Source organism: Pongo pygmaeus, chromosome 3 (genome assembly GCF_028885625.2).
Source record: "Pongo pygmaeus isolate AG05252 chromosome 3, NHGRI_mPonPyg2-v2.0_pri, whole genome shotgun sequence".
NCBI lineage: Eukaryota > Metazoa > Chordata > Mammalia > Primates > Hominidae > Pongo > Pongo pygmaeus.
This window is the reverse complement of record NC_072376.2, coordinates 117,191,239-117,208,795: the sequence shown is the minus strand read 5'-3', so window position 1 is coordinate 117,208,795 and position 17,557 is coordinate 117,191,239. Positions and strand designations below refer to the sequence as shown.

The 17,557-nt window shown below is 36.0% G+C and overlaps 1 long non-coding RNA gene across 1 annotated transcript in view; it reads left to right on the top strand.

The window, feature by feature from the left end:
* The window catches only part of LOC134739452 (uncharacterized), a 132,251-nt gene extending 118,313 nt beyond the window's left edge, over window positions 1-13,938 (top strand). Inside the window, exon 4 of the long non-coding RNA XR_010126088.1 lies at window positions 13,788-13,938. This is a non-coding gene — a long non-coding RNA (uncharacterized LOC134739452). The remainder of the gene's footprint in view (window positions 1-13,787) is intronic.
* The last annotated feature ends 3,619 nt before the right edge of the window (window positions 13,939-17,557 follow it).

The following is a 17,557-nucleotide window of genomic DNA, read 5'->3' as shown; positions in this document are numbered from 1 at the left end:
ATGACAATAGCAAACTTCCTGAAAAAACAAGTCAGAAACGCAATTGCATTTATAATAGCTACCAAAAAAAAAAAAATAGATGTAATCCCAGTGCTTTGGGAGGCCAAGGTGGGTGGATCACCTGAGGTCAGGAGTTCAAGACCAGATTGACCAACATGGCGAAACCCATCTCTACTAAAAATACAAAAATTAGCCGGGTGTGGTGGTGGGCACCTGTAGTCCCAGCTACTCGGGAGGCTGAGGCAGGAGAATCACTTGAACCTGGGAGGTGGAGGTTGCAGTGAGCCGAGATCACAGCACCGCACTCCACCCTGAGTGACAGAGCAAGACTCCATCTCAAAAAAAAAAAAAAAAAAGAAAAGAAAAAAAAGATACCTAGGAATATACTTAAATAAGGAGGTGAAAGATCTTTACAGTGAAAAGTCCAAAAAAAAAAATTGATGAATGAAATTGAAGAGTATACAAAGAAATGAAAATGTATCCCATGTTCACAGACTAGAATAATTAATATTGTTAAAATGTCCATATAACCCAAAGCAATCTGTTGATTCAACATAATTTTTATCAAACACCACTTGAAATTCTTCACAGAAATAGATGAAACAATCTTAAATTTTGTATAGAAATATAAAAGTCCCCAGACAGTCAAAGCAATTTTGAACAAAAGAAAAAAGCTAGAGGCATCACACTATCTGACTTTAAAATATGATACAAAGCTATAATAACCAAAACAGCATGGTACTTGCATAAAAACAGACACACAGTCCAGTGGAACAGAATAGAGAACCAATAAATAAATCCAAGCATTTACAGCCTACTGTTTTTTGACAAAGGTGCTGCTAACACATATTGGGGAAAGGAATCTTGATGCTGGGAAAGCTTTATTTCCCCATGCAAAAAAAATAAAACTAGAATAATCTCTCACCATATTAAAAAATCAACTCTAAATGGATTAAGGAATTCAATGTAAGACCTGAAACTATAAAACTATTAGAAGAAAACATTAGGGAAATGCTTCATGAAATTGTACTGGGCAATAATTTTTTGGATAAGACCTTAAAAGCACAAGCAATAAAAGCAAAAATAGACACACGTAACTACAGCAAACTAGAAAGCTTCTGCTCAGCAAAGGAAACAATTAATAGAGTGAAAAGACAACCTACATAATGGAAGAAAGTATTCCATAAGCCAGTTTTAAAATGGCCAAAAAATAACAAATAAGCCAATTTTAAAATGGGCAAAAGATTTGAATAGACATTTCTCAAAAATAGACACACAAGTGATCAATAAATATATGAAAAATGCTCAATATCACTAAGTATCAGTGAAACAGAAATTTAAAAACCACAGTGAGATATCACTTCACCCCAGTTAGAATGGCTATTGTCAGAAAGACAAAAAAATTACAAATGTTGGCAAGAATGTGAAGAAAGGAGAGCTCATATAAACTGTTTGTGGAAATGTAAATTGGTAGAGCCATTATGAACAACAGTATGGATGTTCCCTAAAAAATTAAAAATAGAACTACTATATGATCCAACAATCCCACTACTGGGAATATATCCAAAGAAAATGAAATCAATTATGTCTAAGAGATATATGCAGCCCATGTTCATTGCAGCACTATTCACAATAGCCAAGACATAGTATCAACCTAAGTGTCCATCAACAGATGAATGAATTTTAAAATGTGGTATATATACCCAATAGAATACTATTTAACCATTAAAAGAATGGAATCCTGTCATTTGTGGCAATCTGGATGGATGTAGAGGACACTATATTAAGTGAAATAAGCCAAGCACAGGACAAATACTGCATTATCTCACTCGTGTGGAATCTAAAAAAGTTTATCTCATAGAAGTAGAGAGTAGAATAGTAGTTACCAGAGGCTGGAGAGTGTAGGAGAGATGGAGGGATTGGGAGAGGTTAGTCAGCAGGTACAAAGCTACAGTTAGTTTGAATAAGTTATTGTGTTCTATTAGGCAGTAGTTTAACTATAGCTAATAATAATGTACTGTGTATTAATAGCTAGAAGACAGAATTGTAAATATTCTTTTTATGCTGCATGTGAATATCTAGTTTTCCAATAGCATTTATTGAAGGAACTGTCCTTTCCCCATTGTGTGTTCTTGGCCCCTTTTTCAAAAATCAATTGACCATAGATGTGTTTATTTATGGGCTTTCTATCCCATTGCTCTTGTCGATGTGACTGCTTGTAAGCCACTGCCATGTTGTTTAGATTACTATAAATTTGTAACATATTTTGAAATCTGGTAGTGTGATTCCTCCAGCTTTGTTTATTTTTTTGGTCAAGATGGCTTTGGCTTCACCAAGAGCATAATATCTGATATATTAATTAAAATAATAATATGCTTGTTTGTTATCAAACTTCTGATGACATATCAAATGGCTACTTTTTTTTGAGACAGAGTCTCATTCTGTCACCCAGGCTTGACTGCAGTGGTGCGATCTCATCTCACTGCAGCCTCTGCCTCCCAGGCTCAAGTGATTCTCGTTCTTCAGCCTCCTGAGTATCTGGGATTACAGGCATGTACCACCATGCCCATTGTAGCTACTACTTTAACAATTCTGTTTGTACTTATGCCGTACTTACACATATTTTTATTCCTACTTTCAATGTGGAAACAAGCATACAATCTTCATAACACCAAAAATTTCACCAGTGCATTTTTAATAACATAAGAAACTATAGTTTTTATCATCCAATTATATACTTTAATAGTTAACATGTATTATTTTATTCAATTGTGCTTGCCATCATTTATCTTTCCAAACAATCTATTTTAAATTGCCAGAGCCTCTCTACAAAAATTCCATGTTTGGACTCTTAAATATTCCATGATATAGGAATAGGACACAAGCAGAAATCTGGGACATGCAACATAATATTCAGATAAGCCATGGACAAAAGAGCTCAATTCATGAAACAGAAGGAGACTAAAGAGTAGGCAGAAAGAAGAGGCTTCAAGGATGCTTTTCAAGCAATTTCCCCATGCCACTTAATATAAGAGGGAAGCAAGATCAGTGGATGAAGAAAAAGTAATTATTAGAAGCTAGGTTCTGCATATCATTCTTCTCACCCTAGCACATTTTTGATGTTCCATACTATATAGAACTTTTTTTAAAAGGCACCACATATGGATTTTTAAAGGTGAAACTCTGCTTCTGAGACTTACTTCTCTCTCCCTTGGTCATTAGAAAGCAGTGCTGGAGGTAAACACTGAGTCAGAGATGGTGCCCAGCACTGCAGCCAGGTCTCACGCACATATGTTAGATAAGTGCACCCCCTATTTCACTAGGCTCTAGAGGAATCTGTCCCAGCATTAGCTGCCATAAATCATACTTCTGGCATTTATGAAACTTTGTCAAATTCTTTTTGGAACGGATGAAAAACATTTTTCATTTAGGACACTCTATCCATGGAAATGTTTGGTGCTCATAGGTGTTGGGCAAAGAGTTCCCTATGGAGTCAGGATCCTTCCTGGTCCTGCTTAGAGCACTGAGCAAGTCTTTTCAGATGCCAGGAGTTGTAGGTGAAAGCCACTGAATTAATAATTTTATGTCACCAGAGTTTTTAATACGGCCGAGTAAGCTAGAGGAGACACAAGAAAATTTCTCACTAAGAAAAGGTCTCCAGGGGTTCAACTCCTATTAATCATGATTTTCATAGTCTTTAGTGTGATCTGAGGGTTGATCTGAACCATGTTCCTCTAGGTAATTATTTATAGAATTGCAGATGTGGGTAGGGTGAATTACATGGAGTGAAAAATCATAGAAACAATAGAAAGGAATATTTTGAGTAGAGGTATAGACTGTGTTGATAAAATAAAACCATGGTAGTTGGCAAAGTAGCCTAACCATACTGTCATTATAAAATACAGCACCATAGGAACTGTTCTTGCATGCTATTTATATAGTGAAGCTGGCCTTTATATGGAGATTGCTATTCAGACAGCAGAAATACTTTGATATGAGGGTTGTTGAAAAATAGAAATCACCAGAGGCCCAAGGTCCAGGATGCTTGGTCTTTGTCAGCTGATGTAGAGGGAAAGTAATTTTTTAAAGTGATATATTTCTTTGGTACGCGGTATTCCTTGAAAGAGCTCTCGCCTGCTCCCCTGCATTCAGGCTGCATTCCATTTCCTTGCCCTCCTTTGCCCTGTGCTGGCTCCTGTCTTTTGAAAGGTCTAGCTCAAGCCTCACCTCCACCTATTCCTCTTTATCTTAGTCCTCCAACCATAAACTTTTTTTTTTATTCTTACTAAACCTCTGTCTTGTCTTTCAAATTCACTACACACCATTGCTTTCTATTCGACAAACTTTATTCTATAGAATAAATTTCTTTGCCTAAAAGCAAAGACTAAAGTAGCTTCTTAGTGATGGGAAGAAAACCACTGGTTAAAAAAGAGATGAAGCTGCACTGTTGCACTGATGCATGATGAGGTAAGAACTATTAATGGAAGCTCTAAAGCAATAGAATTATAGGAAATAAATGTAATGAATAAGAGTATAAGAAACTCTGAACTAGTTCAAAAGTGTGTGTGTGTGTGTGTGTGTGTGTGTGTGTGTGTGTAGGGAGGGAGAGAGAAAGAAAAAAAAACTCTACTGATTTGGAAATTTAAGCACCAAAATTTGTTTTACAAATGCAAATTCACCACGTAGTTTTATAATGTGCAATATGACCTAAAGTATCCAAAATATAAGTTACCCTGCCAGGATTCTTCCACATGAAATTTTTTTCAAAAGGCACCTTTAAACATTTGTTTCCACATCATTCATTTAAGTTTTTCACCAATGTGCTAAATTATGCAGTACTCCAATTAAAGTCAACTTGGAAAAATCTGAGTGCTTTGTTAAATTAGTACCAGCAGTATTCTTCCAGATAGTTTTCCCTGTGTTCATTTGCCAGAAAGGATTTAGAATTTTTTTTTCTCAGTTCAGACTCAGATTAATCGAAGAAACATAGTTTTATCAAAGTAATTTGTTTTGGACTCAGAAGTTATTCTTCCCTGCTATAATTTTTGTTTATTTTTAATTTGAGTAATAAATGTTTAAAATTTAATAAATTTAGAATAAATGTTTAAAACTTAATAAACTCTAACTTATGAGTAATAAAATAAATGCATGCAGGATGCTAAAATAATAAGGTCTGGTGCTGAAGTTATCTTGTCCCAGTATTTCCTAGAGCATGAAAGATAAATGTGGATATGCATGGTCCTCAACAAAGTAACAGGATGAAACATCACTCACTTCCAAAACAGATAGGATAAATAGAGTGGCAGCTTTAAAGTCCAGAATGCTGAAAAACTCCTTGCCAACACCTTATGACCCCACATTCAGTACAGCATATAAAGACCCTGAGCTTCAGCCCATGCTGAGCAGTAGAAGAGATTTGCTGGAAAAACAGCTTTCTGAAACATGTCTGAAAAGTTAAGCACAAAATCCCTGCTCCACTAGAGAGCACTAATGACCAAACTCTTCTTGCTGGAACTTTGGCAGAGACAATTTCACTTTTTATAAATCTCCTCAATACATTTTCACCACTTCAATTAACTTCCCTAAAGATCTAATAATATATATGGTGATGAATACAGAATCTTTAATAGAGAATGGCTTCAATGTTTTGTGTCATGACAGTATTTAACAACAACAACAACAAAAATAGAGGTAGATTGCAAACTCATTAGTATGACCTGTCTTTTTATTTTAAACTTCAACATAGCACAAAATATTTCAAAGTTACAAACAATGTCAGTACCGAGAGGGAAAGTGATAAATATGACTGTGTGGAATGTGACATCATTTCACTGCTCAAATTCTGGCACAATGTCATCTAGAATTATGCTATGCTCTGTCCTTTACCAAATGGCAATTGTGTGTTCCCTGAGGCTTGTAGTCAATCCTAAAGGTCTGTCCTAGTTTTTAGATGCAAAAGGAATCCAGAAAGCAACACCCAGATTGTTATGTCATTATTATCATAGAACCATGAAACCATTGGGTGGAGGTGATGCTGGTGGGCATTAAATATATAACATTTCAGCAACACAAAACTAAAATACAATAGAAATTAAAAAAATTATTTTCTAACTAAAATGAAATATTTTTGAAGAATATATCTTAATTTTGCCAGGGAAACTTTGAGAAATAGTGTTCTTTTGATAAATCTTATATATAAATTTATTTGGTTGCCAGCTTCTTCTGAGTCAAAATCCACAGATAATGGTTAGGAACTAAAAGTCCTTGTAGATTAAATGAGTATTGGATAAAAAACTTCTCAGACTTGGTTGTAAATATACTGACTCAGGATCTCTTTGTTGTGGTCTCTTTCCCCCTCCTCCATATCTCACACATATTTCATAGTTGGCTCCACACTTCCTTCTCAAATCTGTTCTCTCTCCCATATTTCCATTTTCATTGAGATACATCAATCCATTCAATCCATTCAGCTAGAAAACTGTGTGTCATCACTCTCCTCCCAGCCAACTGGCCAAGTCCTAGTGATTCTGTTTCTTAAACCTCCTTCGATTATTTCCTCTCATTTCCAGGCTGTCTATGACAGCTTTAGGTAGGCCCTCATTTATCTCATTTGGATTTGTAAATTATTAGTTATCTCTCTGCTTCTAGTCTCTTCCTTTCAAATGCACCCTCCCCATTAGCACAAATGCTTTTGCTTTCTCACCCCGACTTCAATACTTATATGCCTGTTTATTGCCAGCAAGAGTACTTCATATACTTTTTAATGTTACAAAACAGTGTAATAAGTGCTGTAGTTGACATATGCGAGATATGTCTATGTTTCAAAGGAGGGCAAGATCAACACTAATCAATTTTAATGCAAAACCTCCTCTGTCTGCCCCACTGCTTATAGGAGGGATCACACCCTCAGACAGGAGATCTTTTACAATGTGGTATATGTTTAATGAAATTGAGACTAGAACACAAGCTTTGGAGAGAGTAATAAATTCAAACTTCTAACCCACCAGGTACGAGAAGTGTATCTGGGCAGTCACTATATCTTTCCAAGTCCAGTTTTTTACCTCTAAAATGGGGATAATTATGCCTACAATACAGAGTTTATGTGATGGTTCATTAAGACAATTGATTTTATGTCTCTAACACAGTGGTTAGTGCATAGTAGGTATTCATAAATATTTGTACTTGTTCCTGTACAGATATGTAGGAAAACAAGAACATACCTTACTGCGAAAAGTCCCTTCAAGCAGGGAAAAACACAGAAAATAGCTCGTCCAAGTATAACTGTATGGCGTATTTGAGGAACTCTAAGTGATTAAGCAGTTTGAAGGGGAGAACAAACAGGATATAAAAATTGAGGGAAAAAAGCAATGGTTTGTTCATAGAGGATCTCCTGTTTTACCTTATAGCCCTTCCTCTATACTAATCTATTTAAGCCTTTTCAACTTTCTGGTCACTTTCATTCCCTCTGTAACTAAGTTTATGAACTTAGGAGACCATATTCACTGTTTCTAATTTTCTCAACCAACTTTGATCTAGTTTCTAGTCCCATCACTCCATTGATGTTATCATCGACATCACTAACAACTTCTTAATAGCCACATCAGGTGGACCCTTGACAGCCCACAATCTTCTTGAACTGTTCGGAAGATTTTGGTATATTACTCGACTTTTGGAAAATCACTTCTTTCTTGATTTCAGTTATTTCTTTCACTTTTATGGTTTTATTTTTATCTATCTGGCCCTTTCCTTACCATCTCTTTCAGGAGATCCTAATTCTTTACAATCTCTTAAATCTGTGATTCTGTCCTTGGATCTTTTCTTTCTTTATTTTTATTGTCTCTTTTAGAACTCATCTTCAAAAGTAGCTTTAGGCATCTATAGAGTCCTTATAATTCTCAAATCTAATATGTGCTATAAGCCCACACCACTCTACTTATAATTTTAATCTCCCTACTAGACTGATTTCTATAAGGAGCAAAAACCTTGTCTTTCTTGTTCAATCCTTTGAACTGCCTAACTGTGGTAGACTGCATTTCTGTTTTCAATTCTTTGCTCCTTGCTGTATCCATTTACCATGTGGTTTTATATTCCCTCCTTTAGAGGCAATATGCTTTCCTAACACATTGATGTTGGCCTTGGCCATATGACTTGCTTTGGCCAATGCAATGTGGGCAGAATGACAGGAATACAGCACCAAACCCAGTCATAAGAGGTGCTATGTGCTCTACCCTTCCTTCTGGTATTCTTACCCTCCCTCTGTCATAGAGTTTCTACTGGGAAACTGATGCCCATTCATCATTCCATCACTGGAATGATGGAACCAATTTATTCTAGTGAGTCTGTAGGTGGGCATAATGAAGCAGAACAGTTCCAGCCAACCTATAATCTTGTGACTGGGATATTAAATAATTAATATTTCAAGCTGCTGAATTTCTTGTTTATTTTTGATGCAGTATCTTTGTAATATAGCTAAGATATTAGTTAATACTGATGTGCAGTACATTTTGATAAACATTTGTTGACGAATGAAAATGGAGCCTTTTGGTTAAATGTAATCTTAGTCAAAACATAATTATAAACAAAAATGTAGCAGATTTTGTGAAATGGGCATGGTGAGAATTGGCGGCCATGGAGTGGGTACTGCTTGGATCTCCTTCTAGAAAACCTGTTGGAGAAGCATGGTTGACTGTGGATCCACCATATTTGTACCAAGGCCATCTTTCTACCGGTCTAGTTACAGCCAGTGAGTAAGCACAGCATGCATACTAGTGCTGTCCCATTCCTGAAAATGCAGTCTCTCTCTTTGGCAACTTTGGCTAAGAGACACTTCATGGGTGAGGTAAGACTTTCTTGCAGTTTTGCAGTTTGGCCCTTCCTATTCAATTCTTCTTTCCTCTTTCTTTTCACAGACCAGCATTGTGGTCTAAATATCACCCCCTGCCTGCTCCTGCTGCCTTCCCTTCATCCTTCATAGCTCCCCAAGAACATCTTTTATGTCTAAACTTGTCTTGAAATTTGATTCTCAGAGGATCAGAATTGACAAGGACCAAGTGCTTAGTCTATTTTGAGCTGCTCTAAAGTGATGTTCCCCCTGAGAGACACCTAATTGCTCATGGGAGCACAGGTTGAAAACCACTGGACTTGCGAGTAATATCCAAACTCCTCATCACAGTACATGTGATTCTTTATACAATGCTCTTTATTTTCTGCTTCTTCTCCCTAGAAATGCTAGTCTCCACCAACTTGAAGTGCTTACATATACCCATATGATCACTCTTAACAAGCAATGTGATGCTTATCACATAGAAATACTATCTGTCAATGAGATACCATCTCATGCCAGTCAGAATGGCAATTATTAAAAAGTCAAAAAACAACAACAACAATAGAAAACAGATGCTGGCGAGGTTGTGGAGTTAAAGGAACACTTACACTATTGGTCGGAGTGTAAATTAGTGCAACCATTGTGAATGACAGTGTGGCAATTCCTCAATGACCTAGAGGCAGAAATACTATTTGACTTAGCAATCCCATTACTGAGTATATACCCAAAGGAATAGAAATCATTCTATTATGAAGATACATGCATGCATATGTTCATTGAAGCACTAGTCACGATAGCAAAGACATGGAATCAACCTAAATGCCCATCAATGATAAACTAGATAAAGAAAATGTGGTACATAAACACCATGGAATACTACGCAGCCACAAAAAGCAAGATCATGTTCGTTGCAGGGACATGGATGGAGTTGGAAGCCATTATACTTAGGAAACTAACACAGGAACAGAAAAACCAAACACGGCATGCTCTCGCTTAGAAGCGGGAGCTGAATGATGAGAACACATGGACACATGGGGGGAACAACACACACTAGGGTTTGTTAGAGTCAGGGTAGGGGGAGAGCATCAGGAAGAATAGCAAATGGATGCTGGGCTTAATACCTAGGTGATGGGATGATCTGTGTGGCAAACTACCATGGCACATGTACCCCTGAACTTAAAATAAAAGTTGAAGAAAAAAGAAAAGGAAGTACTATCCCTAACAAAGTGTAAGCAATTTGGGACAATAACCATTTATTTTTTGCTGTTAATCACCAGACTAGTAATTATTCTAAAAATATATTTTAATAAATTTAAAAATAAAGCAGGGATTCTATAAAAAAAAATTATCGATTTAATCCAAACTTTTTTCTCTACTTGCACATCAAGCCACCAGCAAATGTACCAGCAACCTGACCATTCAAGGCAGTTACCCCACATTTTGCAAAAATAGTATAACATGATTGCTGGCTATACTAACTAACGTATTGTCTTTACAATGATAATCAATAGTTTTAAAAGATGTAATTTCCTGGTAGAACTCTATTTGTTTTGTTTTCTATAAATTAGGTGGTAATGATACAAAAGTAATTTGAATATTACTTTAGAAATTATACACACATATATACACATATACATACAGAGTTTTATCTTTTAGGAAAATTATAATTCTGCTCTTGTGGCTTGCAGTTAACTTTTCATTTTCCTTCACATACACAATAACAGTGACATCTCAAAATATGGCATACAAAGCTGTCATTTTTTCTAGATTTCTGTACTATCATAGACTTAAATGGATCCAGTTAAATCTATATAATAGTATAGAAATCTGTACTATTGAACTGGAAAAATTTAGTAATCCTCTTCTCAATACCCTAGTACATAAATTTATAGAATCCACCATTTTTTAAGGTTTTACTTTTTTCTATTAAAATGACACATGGCCAGGTGTAGTGGGCCGTGCCTGTAATCCCAGTGCTTTAGGAGGTTAAGGCAGCAGAATAGCTTGAAGCCAGGAGTTCAAGATCAGCCTAGGCAACACAGTGAGACCCTGTCTCTAAAAATGTAAAATAAGACAATTAGCCAGGCATGGTGGCACACACCAGTAGTTGTAGCTACTCAGGAGGCTGAAGTGGGAGGATCGCTTGAGCCCAAGAATTCAAGGCTGTGGTGAGCTATGATTGGGCACTGTACTCCAAGCTAGGGGACAGAGAGAGACGCTGTATCAAATAAATAAACTTATTTAAAAAATAAGAGACCATAGAAACAAAACAAAATCCTAGGGAAAAAAAACAACATAAACACATATTTTTTATACTCTGAAGTATACAAAATTACTCTGAATCCCACATTGCCCAAGGAAATAAAATCATCATGAACACTTTGGTATATTTTATTTAAAATATAGATAGATAGCTGCATATAAATACAGACCCACAAATACATATTGCGGCATATGTAACTTTAATATAATGGGATATACATATGCGTGTGTGTATAATATACATATACAAAAAGGTGTTTAATTTCTAGGTTTTATCTTAAAGCATCTTAGGGAAGATGGGGAATTAGGAACTAAATGTATTGGTGGGGATTTAAATAAAAAATTCTGTGTCGAATATGTGGAGTTTGTGTCTACGAGATTCCCAAGTAAAAATACTGAGGAAGCAGTTTGTATGTACGTGGAGCTCAGGGGAGAAGTCAGTTATATGATGTTGTAATGCTACATTTAAGGTTTTATGTCAAACTTTCAAATGGTAGCTCATTGGCTGCTTCCTGTGCTATCTGAAGTGATTTCAACTCACTAATTTATTCAACAAATATATATGGCATTATCTGGTAGCTAATATAAAGTGATACATAAAACAGTAAATATGTAGCAAATCAGAAGCTTATAATCTAGTAGGAGAGATGACAAACAAGTAAACAAAGAACACTGTAAACAAATATTCCAGATAGTAATGAAGAAAAAAATGTTATTGAAAAACAACTGCTTGATTTGAGAGTCGGGGTATTTTAAATGGGTAGTCTGAGGAGATTCTTTCTGAGGAAATAACTTAGATCCAAAGTCTAAAGAATGAACCACATGTTTGATGCTATGATGGGGGGCCTGTCAGGCAGAGATGAACTTAAGAGTAAAGGTCTTGAGAAAGCAACAAAGTTGATATTTAAGAAACACAAAGTATAATTAGCAGGAAAAAGTACTGTGACATAAGGTTAGTATGATAGAAAAGGATGGGTCATATGGAGCCCTGCAGGCCTTAGTGTGGTGGTCAGATCTTATTAGATTTACAACTAGAGGACTCAGGAGAGTTTAAAATGTTATACTTTCTGGCTATTGGGTTGAGAGTAGAAAAGAGTGGTTCAAGTGACAGTAGAAAGACAAAGTAGAAGACTATAGCTATGCACCTTATAAGACATGATGGTGCTTCTACTTTTTAAATATTTTGAATAAAAAAGCATGTGACTCACTTTGGATTTCCTATGGGGGTTATGGATGCAAAGATGTCAAAGATGACTCATTCCTAGGTTTTGTCTTGAACAGTCTGATGGCTGATGATGTCATCTACTGAGATGGGAAAACTATGGAAGAAACAGGCAGTGAGGGACACCAAAATAAGAAGTTTGGATGGAATCTTTTATTTTTGAGGTTCTATGGAATGTAAAAGTAAAGATATGAATCGACAGGTAGATAGATGAATTCAGAGACCTTGGAGTTGTCAGCACTTTGATAAAATTCAAAGCCATGAATGAGACTATGTAAGATCATCTAGAGAAGCAGACCAAAAAGAGAAGAGAAGTCCAGGGCAAAACTCTGAGAAACTGTGATATTTAGATCAAGTTCAAAAAGGAGGAGCCAGCACAGGAGACTGAAATTAATCTGACAGCGAGCAGCCTGGAAACTAGATGAATGGGGTATCCGTGATCCCAGAGAAAGAAATTTTTCAGGAGTCATCACTGAGAGGAATGAATGCTGCTGAGAGAGCTAGTAAAATGAGACAGACAAGTGATTATTAGAATAGTGAACTACATGTGGCCAGTGGAGTTGACAATAGCAATTTCTGTGGAGATGTGGGTTCAGACACTGACTTGCAGCAAGTGGAAGAATAAACAAGCGAGGAGGAAGGAATACAGCCAGAGCAGATCATTTGTGCATGACGTCTGGTGGTAATAAAGGCAAGAAAATTTGGGCAATAGACTTTCTTTGCTTTTTGGATGTGTGATACTATAAGTGAGTTTTTTTTTTTTTTTTAGGATGTTGGAATAATTCTGGAGAGAAAGATCTTGATTACACAGGAATGAGAAGGGGTATCTTGTAGATGCCCTTGAAAAGATAAGGGTATGTGGGATTCAGAAAACAAACACAGGGTTTGTCTGGCTCTTGCAATAGCTACAGTTTAACTCTTGTAATAGGAGGATAGAAAATACAGGAACAAATGCAAGTAGACATATAGATTTGCCACTGTTTGGGAAGAACTTTTGCCTGATTATTTCTATTTCTCAATAGAGAATGAAGAGACATAATTAAGAATTGGACTGTGTGCAGAAGAAAGGGTGGCCAATTGTGATGAGAAGAAATTAAAGTTACAAAAGTTTCAAGATATGGGGAAGTAGAGTATGGGAAAGAAAAATGGTAGTCTTTTCAGGCAGTCTAGTGCATTTATTCATAAGTTTATTCGTGATTTAAAATTTGACCTTAGTAAATCACTTTTTTGTCTTATTTACATTTTTTTTATGGTGTGAGTGTTTCTTTTGAATTTGTGTGAATTTTTTTATATATGAAGATATTACGCTCTGGAATGCTTCTTATAAATATTTTCTTTCCATTTGGGAGATTGCTCTTGTACTTTTGCTCATAATTTTTGGCATAGAAAATATTTCATGCTATTTATGTATCATAGAGAATGTTTTATTTTATGTAGGTTATTAAAACTATGAGTGTTTTCTATTGTTTTATTTTCCAGGCTTCCATTGCAACTTCTACAGAAAGTTCAGGAAAATAACGACTTTCAACATTATAGAATTTCAACTTAGAAGTGATCATTTTCAACTGATGAATCTCATTGAGGAAGACGAGACATCAAGAGGTAGAAGACTAACTCAGCAAGTGGTACAGCTTAGGTTAGAGAACAGGTCTGCCCAACTCCTGAGCAAACTAGTTTGTGACATTAATGTTCCCAATCTCATCTCTTTTAATAGTATCTAATATTCCAAAGCTAGGGAACCTCGGATTTTACCTACACATCATAGAGTACTAGTTACCACATGGAGATGATATAAATGGAAAGATATCTTACTCTACAGGTAGTCTAGAGGATTGGAGTCTCTGGGTCAGTACCTCTCCCCTGGTACTGCTGGACTACAATTTCTATGACATCTTTACTTTGTTACTTTCTGTGTCTCTGCAAAAGTGTCTTCTGGATTCTTTTTAAGTCGAATCTCAAACTGGACCAAAGATATTAGATGTTTGTTTAGGCATGGGATAGAATATGGAGAAATAGGAACACTTTTACGTTGTTGGTGGGACTGTCAACTAGTTCAACCATTGTGGAAGTCAGTGTGGCGATTCCTCAGGGATCTAGAACTAGAAATACCATTTGACCCAGCCATCCCATTACTGGGTATATACCCAAAGGATTATAAATCATGCTGCTATAAAGACACATGCACACCTATGTTTATTGTGGCACTATTCACGATAGCAAAGACTTGGAACTAAGCCAAATGTCCAACAATGATAGACTGGATTAAGAAAATGTGGCACATATACACCATGGAATACTATGCAGCCATAAAAAATGATGAGTTCATGTCCTTTGTAGGGACATGGATGAAGATGGAAACCATCATTCTCAGCAAACTATCGCAAGGACAAACAAACCAAACACCGCATGTTCTCACTCATAGGTGGGAATTGAACAATGAGAACACATGGACACAGGAAGGGGAACATCACACACCGAGGACTGTTGTGGGGTGGGGGGAGGGGGGAGACATAGCATTAGGAGATATACCTAATGCTAAATGATGAGTTAATGGGTGCAGCACACCAACGTGGCACATGTATACATCTGTAACAAACTTGCACATTGTGCACATGTACCCTAAAACTTAAAGTATAATAATAATAATAATAAAAAAGAATTCAAACATTACTAAAATTCTAAAGCATAAAAATAAGAGTGGGGTTACATGCTATAAATCTGATTTTAGTGTTTTGAGCTGTATTAAAGAAATTCTGTGCAGTTTGTACTTTTGAATGGAATCTCCTCTATATGATAGGGTTTTCCTTCAGTTGCTAGTGCAAAGAGGGAAAAGGGGGAGGGGAGAATTTTTGAGAATTTTTTGCATGTAAAAACTAGCATATAGAGGTTAGAATATGATCCTAGAAGCAAAAGTAACACTTTTATTTATTTACACAATTTTCAAAATAAGTATTGCGCTTCAAAATCTTCCTTGATGAAAACTATTCAAATACTAAGTACATTTTCTAAGTTAATTAACTTGTCACTGATCATCTTGTTTCAAATATCTTGAAACTAAATCTTTAAGAGAACTGTTGAATCAAAGGTTGTAAAGAAAAATTTTTGTACCTTTACTAAAATATGCACATCAAAAGGAAGATAAAGTCATTCTACTTGCCTAGATTGTTATAGTCTAAACAATGTTAATCAGAAAAATTATGTTGCAGCTGTTAGTCCAGTCAGGTATAACTTTCTCTACATGATGATATAAATGTCTAAACCTCTGTCCCACTATCAAACAGCACATTAGCACTTTTACAAATAATTAGAAACATTTTCAGCTGAATAAAGGGAAGTTTTTAGCAGCTTGGGAAATTTTCACCAGTCTTTCTATTTACACTGTGGTAATGTGATAATTCATCTCTTAGCCATCAGTATCTTCAGGATGTTCAATAACATTCCTGTGGATTCTCCTCAGAGAAGTTTTTTTAAATAAACAGCATAGCATAACTGTCTTAGTCCTTGTTGATTTGAATAACAAGTTGTATGTGCCTATCTGTGTGTTTGTATGCACAGACATATCTGTGTAATACTTAAAAACCGTTTGGCCTAGGTGGGGCTTGGTTCTCTGAGTCTGGCTAGTTTGTTTTTTCGGCTGCATGTATTTTGTTGAAAACAAGCATGCTCAGCTGATGAGGCAGTAGAAATGGCAGATTCTTTCTGCTAGGCATTTTTATTTTTATTTTTTGATTTTTCATTGCAAGGGACCATTTTGACTTTCTAGCCTTGATACTGAATAGATCATTTTGAAAACTGTAGACTTCATTTACATAGAATTAGAGGTGATGGGTGCAGGAGTAACTGCTGCATTATAGACTGAGTTATACTAGGTAACATGTAAAATAGTGTGGTTATGATTAGCCTGGCAGTATAATTATATCCATGTCACTGTATTTCTTGGAGTATTAATGACATTTTGTGTAAAGCAGTTCTTTATTGGCTGGATTTCCAGGAGTACCCACAAGACACTTATAGTTTTGGTCATTGCCAACAATATGCAAGTAGTGCCACTCAGACATTCTGGAAATCAAAAATGTCCCTTCATATTTCTAAATAGTCCAAAGAGGAATAGGTAACACCCTAGGTTGTGGACTACTAAATACGAGATTTCATAAAGGTCGCACTAATAAAATTTTCCAAGTGAACCCTTGTTTTACTCTTAGATCTTGTTTTACACTTAGATCTTCTAAAGCCCATCCTGAAATGCTACTTTTTAAATACTACCTAAAATCTGGTACAGCTCTGCTCTGTAAGATTTCACAAAGGGCAACATCAAAATGAGGTTTGGTTTTTTTTCTCAGTGCTAGTTCCATCTTGGGTTCACTCTCTCCTGCCACAAACTTTGGGTAAAAATCTAGAGTGATTTCTCTGAAAGGTAATACTTTGCCCCTTTTGTGTTTTCTTTTGGAGGCTCTTCCACTCTATTTGCTGCTTTCCAACTCACTCATGGTTTAAGGATCTAATCTCCAACAGGTAAGAGATTCTGGGATGGGTTGAATCACTGTTCACCTAGAGAAGAGATGAAAGATCATAAGCAATGTTTTTATATACCTGGGTTAGTAGAGTTGCTAGACAGAGTGGAAGAAATATTCCAAAAAGAAAGCTAGGAGATCAAGGGGGTTAAAAAAAGAACAGTAAGATGTTGCCAAATTAAGAATACATCACGAAATCAAGGGGAAAATAAAAATTTGAACCACTGGAACTGCGTAACAGGTTGCATATTCCCTATAAGGTAAATCAGAATTATCTGAAAACAAAAAGCAGCTTCTGGTTCTTTCCACAGAAAGAAGACTTGTAGGTACTAGGAGTTGAGGAAACCAGCTTCAGGCCCAGGGAACAGAGATGAGAAATGATACGACTTGACTCCACGTGACACTTCTGCAACAGTTATAATTTAGATCTCACCTAGCTCCTTAAAACTGTAATATTTTTTGTTTGTTTTGCTTTCGTTTTTGTTTCTTTCTGTTTTGAAGCTGAAAGTATGGCTTAATTTATCAGGTTCACAAGGTTTTTCTATCTACTCCTGCTTTTTCATGTGGGTGAAGGATTGTATACTCCGTTGACTTGTGAAATTTTATAAGGAGGTAAATGCATCTAATTAGGTATCACAAAGCCCACATAAGATAAGATAAAAGATAAGACAAGATAAGGTTGGTGCAAAAGTAATTGTGATTTCTGCATTGTTGAAATTTGCCTTTTGATATTACAAT